The following is a 10601-nucleotide window of genomic DNA, read 5'->3' on the forward strand; positions in this document are numbered from 1 at the left end:
CTGCTTTGGGGGCTGGGTACACTAGACTGATGGCAGACAAGCCCTATGAAGGAGCCAGGCCTTGGTGGGTGTGCTGCGTTCCCACGGGGCCTGGCACAGAGGAAGCCTGAGAAAGGCACGCAGGTGGAGTGAGGGAATGCTGGCCTGTGGTGCTAACAAAACCCTGTCCTTACACATGACTTATGTCATCCTTGACAGATGGCAGAGGGACCCTGTAGAAATGACCATGAGTCACCTGCTGAGGGAAAGCTACCTGGGACAGATTTCCCAGAATAGGTACCAAGCATTGGCTCCAATTGCACTTTAAAAGCAAAAACAAAGTAACAAAGATGAAAATTCAAAAAGAAAACAAGCAATATGACTAAAGTGATGTCTTTCCTCAGTCAGAACTCAGATATCAGAAGATTTAGTCTATTCCTTTTATACCAGAGACATATTGTTAAATTGGTTAATGGAAAGGAAAAATGTTTAACAGATAATGTTATTCTTTATGTGAAGTACCATCTGTGTATTGCATTCTGAATGTTCTGGACATGGAAGAGAGGAAGTGTTATGGAATTTCAAGTTTGCCTTCTTGCTGTCTTTATCTTGGGTAGAGTATGACAAACATAATCACATTTATCTCCTGGAGCATTAAGAGTTTTAATCACCCTATTAACCAGGATGACATTTTTCACAGACTTAAAAAGAAATAGAACAGATATTATCTCCCCATAAGCAATCCATTTCATGGAGGCTGAGCACTAGAAATGCTTTGAAGAAGGGTTAACACAAGCCATTTCCATTTCCTGTCTCAGCCAACATTAAGGAGGTTTTTGGTAAGGATGTGGCTTCCACTGGGTGAGTGTTAAGCTTTACACTTAGAATCACAGTGCCCAAAGGGATGCAAGAGGAAGTCATAGGAGAAAACATGGCGGGCAGAGGTGACTTTCAACACTCGATTCTTTCAAGAGAAATGTGCATCCTGGTAAGTTATGTATCCTCTCCACTGGCTGGTTTTTTTTTTTTTTTTTTGTTGTTGTTGTTGTTGTTGTTTTTTGAGCCAAGAAAATGTGATTTTTGAACAACCTGAGAATGGAAAATAGAGACTGGGAAGTATCTCAGCAGCCTGCCACTAGAAGAAACAAGAATGGATTCCAGTGATAGGGACGGTAAGCAGATGTCTTACAGCAAAGCCAAGATGGGGCAGTGGGTCACCCTCCTCCATCCTCATTCCAACTTGACATTGACAGTGGAAAGAAACTTGCCATGCTCTCATCTGAGCTACTGGGGAGGCTGAGGCAGGAGGTTCCCAAATGCCAGGCCCTTCTGGCAACCCGATAAGACCGTGTCTTGAAATAAAAAGGGCTGTAGCTCAGAGAGCACCCCTGGGTTCAATCCCCAGTACAACTAATCATCTCAATTATCTCACCTGCCATACTTTAGTCCCATGGGTGGTATGGGGCTGAGCTTGCAAATTAATCATTGCAACCTAAGGGAAAGACCGAAGAAATCAGCATCGGGAGGAGGGCCCATTGGGACAAAAGTAATTTAAATCCACTGAATTTAGCTATTTCACTTCAGGCAATATTTAATCTTCCATAGGTCTGGTTTATGGAGAACGTTGTTTATTTTCATCTCATTTCACATATCTTCTTTAAAACAAATAGTTAAGTATAGGAAAAGTACAAAAGTTTTCCTCAAATAGTTGAATTTCCTGCCACAGTCAGATGCATATTTTATAGCTTTTTTTGATGTTTAGAATTTTTCATGTAGGTGTTTTTATTTTCTGCCAAGAGTCACTGAATGATAGAGCAAGTACTGGGGCCTCTCTTAGTGTTATCAGGATTCATTGTCAAAGGCTGTGATTTCATGAGCACAGAGAGAAGGAAAGCAAGCATCTTTTTAGCAAATCTTGTCTGTTGACAGATAACTCAGTTTTGGAGAAAATTAGAAATCACAGTTATCAGGAAGTACTGTACCAGTTTCTGTATTAGTGGAGTGATTTAGGACCTTAATTTACATTTCTTACATAAGGTGGATCAGATCCTTTGCCTCATTACCATTTAATGAGGCATGAACACTTACTTTAAAAAATGGAACAATAGTAAAATAATAATAATAACAGGCAAGTGAGTGTGTAAATGTACTTAAAGACATAAAGTCCATCGTCACTGGACTCTCCTGAGAAGCCCCATCAGGCAGAGTGGGAAAACTTGGTATATTCATAACACCTATTACCTGCTCATCTGAAAACAATTAAAAAGTCAGTCGTCCCCTGATATCCCAGGCTCAGGGTGGTTTTCCAGGTTTTAACCTGACAGTGACACTCTGTGGGACACATTTGGGAGGATGTCTGAAACATGAGGCTCTGGGCTGTACTCTCAGCATCCATGCCCTGCTTGAAAAGAACAAGTTGACCAAACAGTTGGTAAAAGAAAGCTCCATTCAATAGTCCTTCTGGAATCGTGCCCCACCTTGAAGAGGCAGGTGATGGGAATGGGTTTATTTTGTTGCTACTGGTTGTCTTCTCCAGCTGTCCCTGTGGTAGGGGTCGAGTTTCTCCATTTTCTGCCCCAAGCAGAGACCAGATGTTAGACAGCCAGGGGAGGGTGACCAACGGGTCCATCAAGGCAGCCACCACCTGAACCCTTTCATTTTTCTTCATACATGGTGGCCACAGCTGCTCAGGGACCTTCCTGCAATTGAGACAGAGGTTATAAAGCTAAGAAAGTTCTAGTGAGACCTCTCATCATAAGAAAGGAGGAAACCCTCTGCTCTCAGTTTTCTTGTGGGCCAGCTCAGATTCCCTTTTCATAGATTTTTATTACAAATAATTTTGGTAAAATATCTGTGTGGTAAAATATCATAAAGTCTGCCAACTGTTTCTGAGGGACACTGTTTTTTACGGCATCGTCAGCGCAAGACAATGCAAGTAGGTGATCCTGGTTCTTCCCAAGTTGGAGGTCAAGATGTGGCTCCCACCAGCCATCAAGTTGAGTCCCAGTTGCCCGTGTCTCTCACATACAATAATGTCCTGGCTGGTGAAGATGATGGATTGGTGAAGTTTAACGTCTCCAAGCAGGAGGTGGAATTCACATTCCATACAGGAGCAAGTTAGCTGTAAACTTCCAAATGTAACTGAAGGAGCTGGAAGTGAGGTTCGGGATCAAAAGCACAGGGTCCAGGGAGACCTCAGCAAAATGCCCACACCCATGCCAGAGGCAGACATTCACCCTCAGATTGTTTCTTCAGGTAGGACCAAGCCTACCATGAGCTCCTGTCAAGCATGGAGAGGGGTGGAGGGAAAGGGAGATGAAGAAAAGGGCCAGGGGCTGGGAGAGAAGGAAAGAGCAGGGAGGAGAAGGAGGAGATGCCTCACCAGGAGAGGACCCAAATGGCCAAGTGGCTGAACCAGGGTACAGCCATGTCCTGGTGGAACACATCTGCCTTCTCACCCAGGCTAGCCCCATTTACACCAGCCACCAAAACTCAAAAAAAAAAAAATGAAAATCACATCAAACAGGCAAAGAAATCATTTCTGAGTCCTGTGGAGGACAATTCCAACTCTTAGTCCTGTGACCAAATAGGTTAAAAATTAAAAGCCATCTGGCAAAATCCTAATGCATTCACTAACTCTGGCCTACTGGACAGGAAGAAGCACTTGAGGTGAAGAGCCCCAGCACCGAGAGGGCCCAGTCCCACCCAGCGCCTGATCTCGGGGTCCTCCCTGAGTGCAGAGACCTGGAAATACACACACACTTCTCACCTCATTTCTGAAACCTCTCCTCTCACTTTAGCATTTTCAAAACCGTCTTGAACTCAGCCTGCCTCTTCTTCTCTGGAGTGGAGGGTTTTATTTTGTCTCCAGAAAGGCACATTGAAGTTCTACTCTGAGAGCACCTGGGATCAGGAAGGGCTCCCAGGAATACCGTGGGCCAGGGCATCTGGTCACAAAGTTGTTTGTTGAACAAATTGGACAAACCAACCAGCCATCCACTTTGCTTGAATCTAATATTGCCTGGAAAGACCAATAATTCCACCCAATCTCCCCAATCTGTGCCCTTAATGTAAGTCCAAGCATTATGTCTTACTTTTTCACTAGTCACTAAATCATTCTGAGAGGAGTGCCATCACATATTAATTATGTAGCATGACAAAGCCCACTGTCCTCTGGTTTCCGGGATTGTGTCTGCTGGGAGGCAGTGGCAGTTATTAGACAAGTTCGGCTGCCAGGTTAATATCATCCCTTCTGGTATCAGTTTGCCACCCACTCTCTGTGCCTGGACTGTAAGCACCAAAATTAAACCCTCTCTTTCAAACATGCAGCAGGCTGAGTCTTCTGGGCCCCGGGCCATGCTGACCAGGCAGTGACTTTATTCCCTGTGGCTTCAAACTTCTAAATTGCCCACTCAGAGTAAGTGTTCAGCACCCAGGAGCTGTGCCAGCCCAGGCCCCAGGCTGGGAGCCTGGCGATCACTCTTCAGTGTGGGATCCAGCACTGGCCAGGGGCAGCTGGCCAGAGGGAGGCAGAAGCACCTCCAGGCTCAGCCAGAGGCCCAGGAAACCTTAGCCCTGAGTGCTCCAGAAAATATTCCTGAAACCTTCCTGAAGAAGCCATTTCCAAACCCTGTCCATGTCCATCCTGGTTATTAACAGTCTGTGACACACCAATAAAAGTTTTCTGTGTGGCTAAAACTCCTTCATAACAAACCCGCCACAGTTCACACTGGAAAGGTTCTTCACGCTCACGCAGCACCCACATAACCAGGCAGTCTGCTCGAAGGGGCTTCCAGGGGCCACTTGGGAGTGAAAGGGACACCAGAGTCCCTTGCCCTCCAGCGGCTCAGTCGCCAGACCACCACCTGCAGGCCCTCTCTATCATAACTCAGCCCCCAGCTGGAGGCCTCTCAGAAGCAAACCACTGACAGCCGAGATGATGGGCAAACGACACCATGCCCACTGCCTTCATTTCAAAAGGGCACAAGGACTCTTGTGTCACCACTGGCAGGGACACTGAATGAAGATGTGTGGTGGTCTGCAGCACACAACAATCGACAGGACGCCCTGCCAGCCCTTCCCATGTGGTGCAGCTGACAGCGTGAGGCAGCAGACAGACAGCAGACGCTCACCCCAGCTCACTCCTGCCCGCCCCTCGGGGCAGCTTCCTCCCAAGCTGGTGCTTGGGTCTCCAGGTCACAGCCACCTCTCACCCAGCCCCCAGACCTCGGCTTCCAAGGCTGCACCTGCTGGTGAGCTGGGCCTTCTTGGGGACAGTCCCTACCTCCATATGTACATATCTGAATTCTGAGGGACCACTGGGGTCAGAGGGGAGGGCTGGGATGCCTCCCTGCTGGGGTAAACAGGGCCCATGAGTTGACTTAAGTCAGGAAAGGAGGGGCACCCCATCACCTTGTCTAGACCATGGTTCTCAAATCTTAGCCTGAATCCAAATCATCCAGGGAAACAGTTAAAACACAGACCCCTGGCCCCAGCTGTGGGGTCTGATTCAGCCTGTCTTGGATAGAGTCGGAACCCAGGTTCTTCAGTTCCCTGGGCTGCTCTGCTGCCTGTTCTTACAATGTGCCAAGGCTCCTTACGGAGCAGGGCTTGGCTTGCCCTCTGCACACCGTCTGCTCTTTAGAGCCTTGTACTCTGGCATGTCTGGGTGGCCCCGAGTGCTGCCCAGCACCCTGGGTGATGCTGGTCCAGGAACCACAGTCTGAGAACCACTGCCCTATTCTGTTCCTTCCTCTAATGATAGGATGGTGCCTGTGATAAAAATGGGTCCCAGAGACTCACCATTGCTGATGGTTCACTTGCCACCACAAGCAACCGTCTCAGGCTTCTGCAGCTTCCTGCACCCGACCTTGTCCTGATTCCACACCTCCAAGCCACTGTGTTCACAGGGCTGGAAAGACATCCAGGGTGTCACTGTCTCACCTCAGCAGACCGTCTCCCACCTGGCCACCTCTGAGTGTGGCAGGACCTTCACCTTCACCTTCATCCAGGCAGCCAGTGGAGGGTACTACCTGCCCCTGTGGAATGTCAGGGGACGGGGCAGGACAAAGGAGCCCACAACAAGAGGAGAATCAACAGACCTCTTCTGGGTGGTATGGGGATAAGGCGAGCATACAGGTGTTCAGCAGGTCTCAGCCCAGAAGCTGTGGACACTCAGTCAAGGTCACATGCAACTTCAGCTGCAAGACTCTGACATGGCTGATGAGAGTCCTTCCCTGCAGTTCTCCTCTGGGGCAGGAGAGGAAGGGGCCTTGGGAGACAAGTTGAGAGGGCATTAGGCTGAACAGAGCTGACTAATCCAGCTTGGGACTGGGTCACGGGATGGGGATGGGGGTACAAGAGGGAAATACAGAAAGATGGGTTAGAGCCAAAATTACAAAAGGCCTGGATTGGCAACAAGAGGCTGTGGTTTTGCCTATAAACAATGGGACTATGAAGTTCATTCCGTTTTCTGAGCTTGTGACAAATGACACTGATATGTTCAAGTAATTAGTTAATTAATCTAAGGCACGCTTATTAAGTGCCTGGTTGGTGCTAGGTGGGGGCCTGGCAACAATTAAACAGGCCTCCTGAAAGAACTCCCCTTCTAGTGACAGGGAAGGGAGAAGACGGCTTTGACTGTGGAGGACAGGAAGGAGTGAGGCGCCACCGTGGGTGGCCAGCAGGGGGCGAAGAGCCCAGTCAGATGACCAGAGAGAGACTGGCTGAACAGCCTGGAGCACAAAGGGTGTGGGCTGTGGGCTGAGCTTCCACAGGACCCCCAGAACCCCCAGGACCCCCAATAATTTTCCTTTTTGAAAAAGAGAAAATTAAAACTGTTATAACAGAGCTGTAACCAGGCAGGATCCCTGTGTGGTCACCACATGGGGACATGTTGGCTAGAGCAGCTTGGTGACCCTGGGTGCAGCCTCTCTGTGGGATCCTTCCATGAAATGGTGAGAGCCAGGTCACATGCTGCCCATAAAAGTACTAGAGGTATGGGTGTCACCCCAGGTTCCAGGGAAAGGGGGCCAGGACACACAGGCATAGGACCTCAAGGTCCCTTGAGGGACTGGCTACTGAGCACAGGCATATGCAGCAAAGGGTCTCATCCTGTGCTCTGGAGAACCCCCAGGAGGTAATTAGACAACCCCCACTATGAGGAAGAGGAACCGATCCTATTAATAACAGCATCTGCTGTTTTGGAGAAAATTAGAAATCACAGTTATCAGGAAGTACTGTACCAGTTTCTGTATTAGTGGAGTGATTTAGGACCTTAATTTACATTTCTTACATAAGGTGGATCAGATCCTTTGCCTCATTACCATTTAATGAGGCATGAACACTTACTTTAAAAAATGGAACAATAGTAAAATAATAATAATAACAGGCAAGTGAGTGTGTAAATGTACTTAAAGACATAAAGTCCATCGTCACTGGACTCTCCCCCATTGAAGCCTTCTTATTTCAGAAGGTTCCTGAAATCCTGACTTGGCATTTGAGATAAATTCAACGCAAAGCATCTTGTGCACCAACACATTTCTAAGGTTTTGCTTAGATGCTGGCTTGCAATTGGCCTGGACTCAAAACTGAAAACTCTCCTGGGGTAAGCATCTGACCTCAAACAGGGCTGTTTGCAATGCCTCAAATTTTTCCTAAGAAAGCATGGTTTAAATTTGGGGGTTAAAATTTGTGGGTTATTCCTAGCTAGCTGGGCATAGCTGGAGTGGGAGGTTGGGAAAGGTGGAGTCACTTATGATTGAAGATAAAGAGTCTTGAATTTACCAGTTAGCACAGGGATTTCATTGTCTTTCCTTTTTCTCTGTCATCAGAGGGGCCAATGGAAAGAAGGGCATTCCCTCTGGTGGGGGTGCAGTAGGGGGAAATCAGGATTCTGCTGCCACTGGTCTAACTCTCTAAAGGGAGTTCCAGCACTGACCGAGCAGACATCCTTCAGCTCTCCAGGGTCAGGGAAAAGGAACCTTCTTACTTAACCCAGGAGAAGAGACACCCAAGAGATTCAGCCTGTCCAATGAACACCTTTGTCTCATGCCTTTATTTTTTGAAATCTTATCCTATGAGACTAGATACTTTGCCAGTTAATGCTATTGATATTTAGCAGTTGTGCTAGAGAATTCTGTTTTGTTCAAAAGAAGCTGTATACACACACCCATGGTATCTGGCTGCTTTAAGCTCCTGGGGGCCCCTGTCCCCTTCCCTGACCACTACCCCGAAGGGAGTTTGCTTATTATGGGTCAACCATGAACCTGGTTCTGCTTCTCCCACCCCAACTCCTCCACATCCAATTCAGCCCTGCTTTTGGTCTGCAGGACAATGGGGTCTCTTCTCCATTCCTGTCTTCAGGACACTGTAAGCTCTATTCCTCGGCCATGGGCCCAGCTACTCACTGTGGGTATGTCTCCTGCAGTCACACTACAGGACATCCTTCCCCGAGCTCACCTATGCTCCTCCAGGCAATCTGGACTTTGCTCCTCTTTGAACCACACAAGCAAAGCACCTGTGGCCTATGGAGGTCCTACTGCCAGACTCGCTTTGAAGGATGAATCACCCTTCAGAAAGTGAATTTACAAAGTGACACGGAAACCATAGCTGCAGAAAGGCTGGACATGTGGCACTGTTTTCAGTGTGAACACTGCCGTCATTGTGCATATAGACGCATCTTTCCCATGCACACATCTCTGGAAGCCGGGACCCCAGGGAATTTTAACCCTTCTTTGCACTCCTTGGGCTCCCCCAGCCCCAGTGGACATGCCTTACTCTTCGAACTAGAAAAAGTAATAAAGGGTGTTTTTTTTAATAAATATTGAGAATAATAAAAACAACATTGCCTACAGTATATTGGTTGATCTGAAACCTTGAGCAGTCTCCACTCCCCAGTCCTACCCTGGGGAAGTAGAAATGTCCCCAGTCCTCCTTGCTGTAAGTCTCTGCACCAGACTGGTGCTTGCCTGGGGCCACTCGGGTCATGGAGACCCTTCAGTGTTCCCTCTGCCTTGAGAGCAGAGCCCTCAGTTCCCACTCTGGACTTTGCTTGCCCACCCAGAGCAGGCCTGCTGTGGGTGGAGTTGAGATTCTACAGAAGCTGTGTGCAGTCCTGCCCCCAGCACCTGTGACCTTCTTCAGAAACCATCTTTGCAGATATGATCAAGTTAAAGTCATATTTCATTAGAGTAGGGTCTCCAACATGAATGCTGTCCTTATAAACAGAGAAGAGACAAGGGCATGCTGCAGAATGGCACTGTGAGAAAGACATGCTGGAGTGACAGGTGGCCCCCTAGGAGAAAGGAATGGAGCAGATCCTCCCCTGGAGCCTTGGAAAGCAGGGCCCTGTGCACACTTAGAACCATGGGAGAATAAATTTCTGTCGTTTTAAGCCACCTAATCTGTGGCACTTTGGTGAGGCAGCTCCAGGGAAGAATACACGGCCTTTGTCGCCCCACAAGCACCTGCAGAGGGCGGCCCCTGCCAGATGCCCAGTGGAAACGCCCGCTGCTGACTTTCCCAGTCTCACCTCCTAGAGGAAGCCACCCATCTGCCACCCCCATCTGCCGCCCCCCTGGGCTTCTGATGGCGTTGCTTGTCAAGCTGTCCCTGCCTTCACCTCCAGTTCCAGGAGGAACTGGGTCCACGTCTTGTTGCTCTGTGTGGGTCCCCACGCTCTCAGCATGGGCTCACAGGCAACATGAGACAAGTGTCCGTCCTGCTCGCGGACCGGTGGGTCGCTGGGCCACAGTCAGCCTCTCGCGCTCCTCGGCCTGTCCCGCTAAGCTAAGCCCGCCCTTCCACCCTTCCAGGGTCCCCTGCGTTGGTGTTCTCAAGGACACCGTGTCGACTCCCCCATGGGAGCAGGAAGCGCGAAGAAGTGTCATTCAGGCTTCGACCAGCAGATGGCGGGCGCGACGCGGCCCGCGGCCGCTGCTGTCGCACTGCTGGTGGGTGACAGAACCGCGGAGAGGGTGGGGAGCGCGGCGGCCCGACACGGGGCCCTGTCCCAACCCGCGCAGGACGCGGCCTCCCACGCGTGCCACAATCTGGCCGCTGGCAAGCCGGGGCCCAGCCTCACGTGCCATCTGCAAAAAGGACTGCGAGGACACCGCCAGCTACCGGGCCCCGCCGCGCGGGTCGCATTGCCTTTGGCTCTTTTGTTTTACGTCCAGTTCCCGAGAACCAGGGCCACTAAAGGCTCCCGGAAACGCCCAAGCGACATCTCACGGATCTTCCCCCTGAGAAGCCACACGCAACCCTGGCCTGCCCACGTGTCCTAAAGGTGTGGTCAAGGGCTCGCGGTCACTCCGACCCGGTCGCCTTTAGCCATTGAGCACCAGTCCGGAAAGGCCCACTCAGGCGGTCCTGTCGCCTGTCCCTGGCTCCCGCGGCGCACCACCCCAGATGCGGGAGGCTGGCCGCATGGTTCCGGTCCAGACGGAGGTGCAAGGGCGGAGAGACACTCGGGGTTCACTCCCAGCCGCCCCACCACCCCATCTCCACGCTTCCGAGAGCTGGCAGAGGAGGGCGACAGCCTGCGCATTCCCGGAACTCCTTGTCGCGCCCGGTGCCCTCTCCCGAAGCTCAGCCCCAGGGGAGCCCTCCCCAGATTGCCA

Source organism: Callospermophilus lateralis, unplaced genomic scaffold, assembly GCF_048772815.1.
Source record: "Callospermophilus lateralis isolate mCalLat2 unplaced genomic scaffold, mCalLat2.hap1 Scaffold_73, whole genome shotgun sequence".
Taxonomy (NCBI): domain Eukaryota; kingdom Metazoa; phylum Chordata; class Mammalia; order Rodentia; family Sciuridae; genus Callospermophilus; species Callospermophilus lateralis.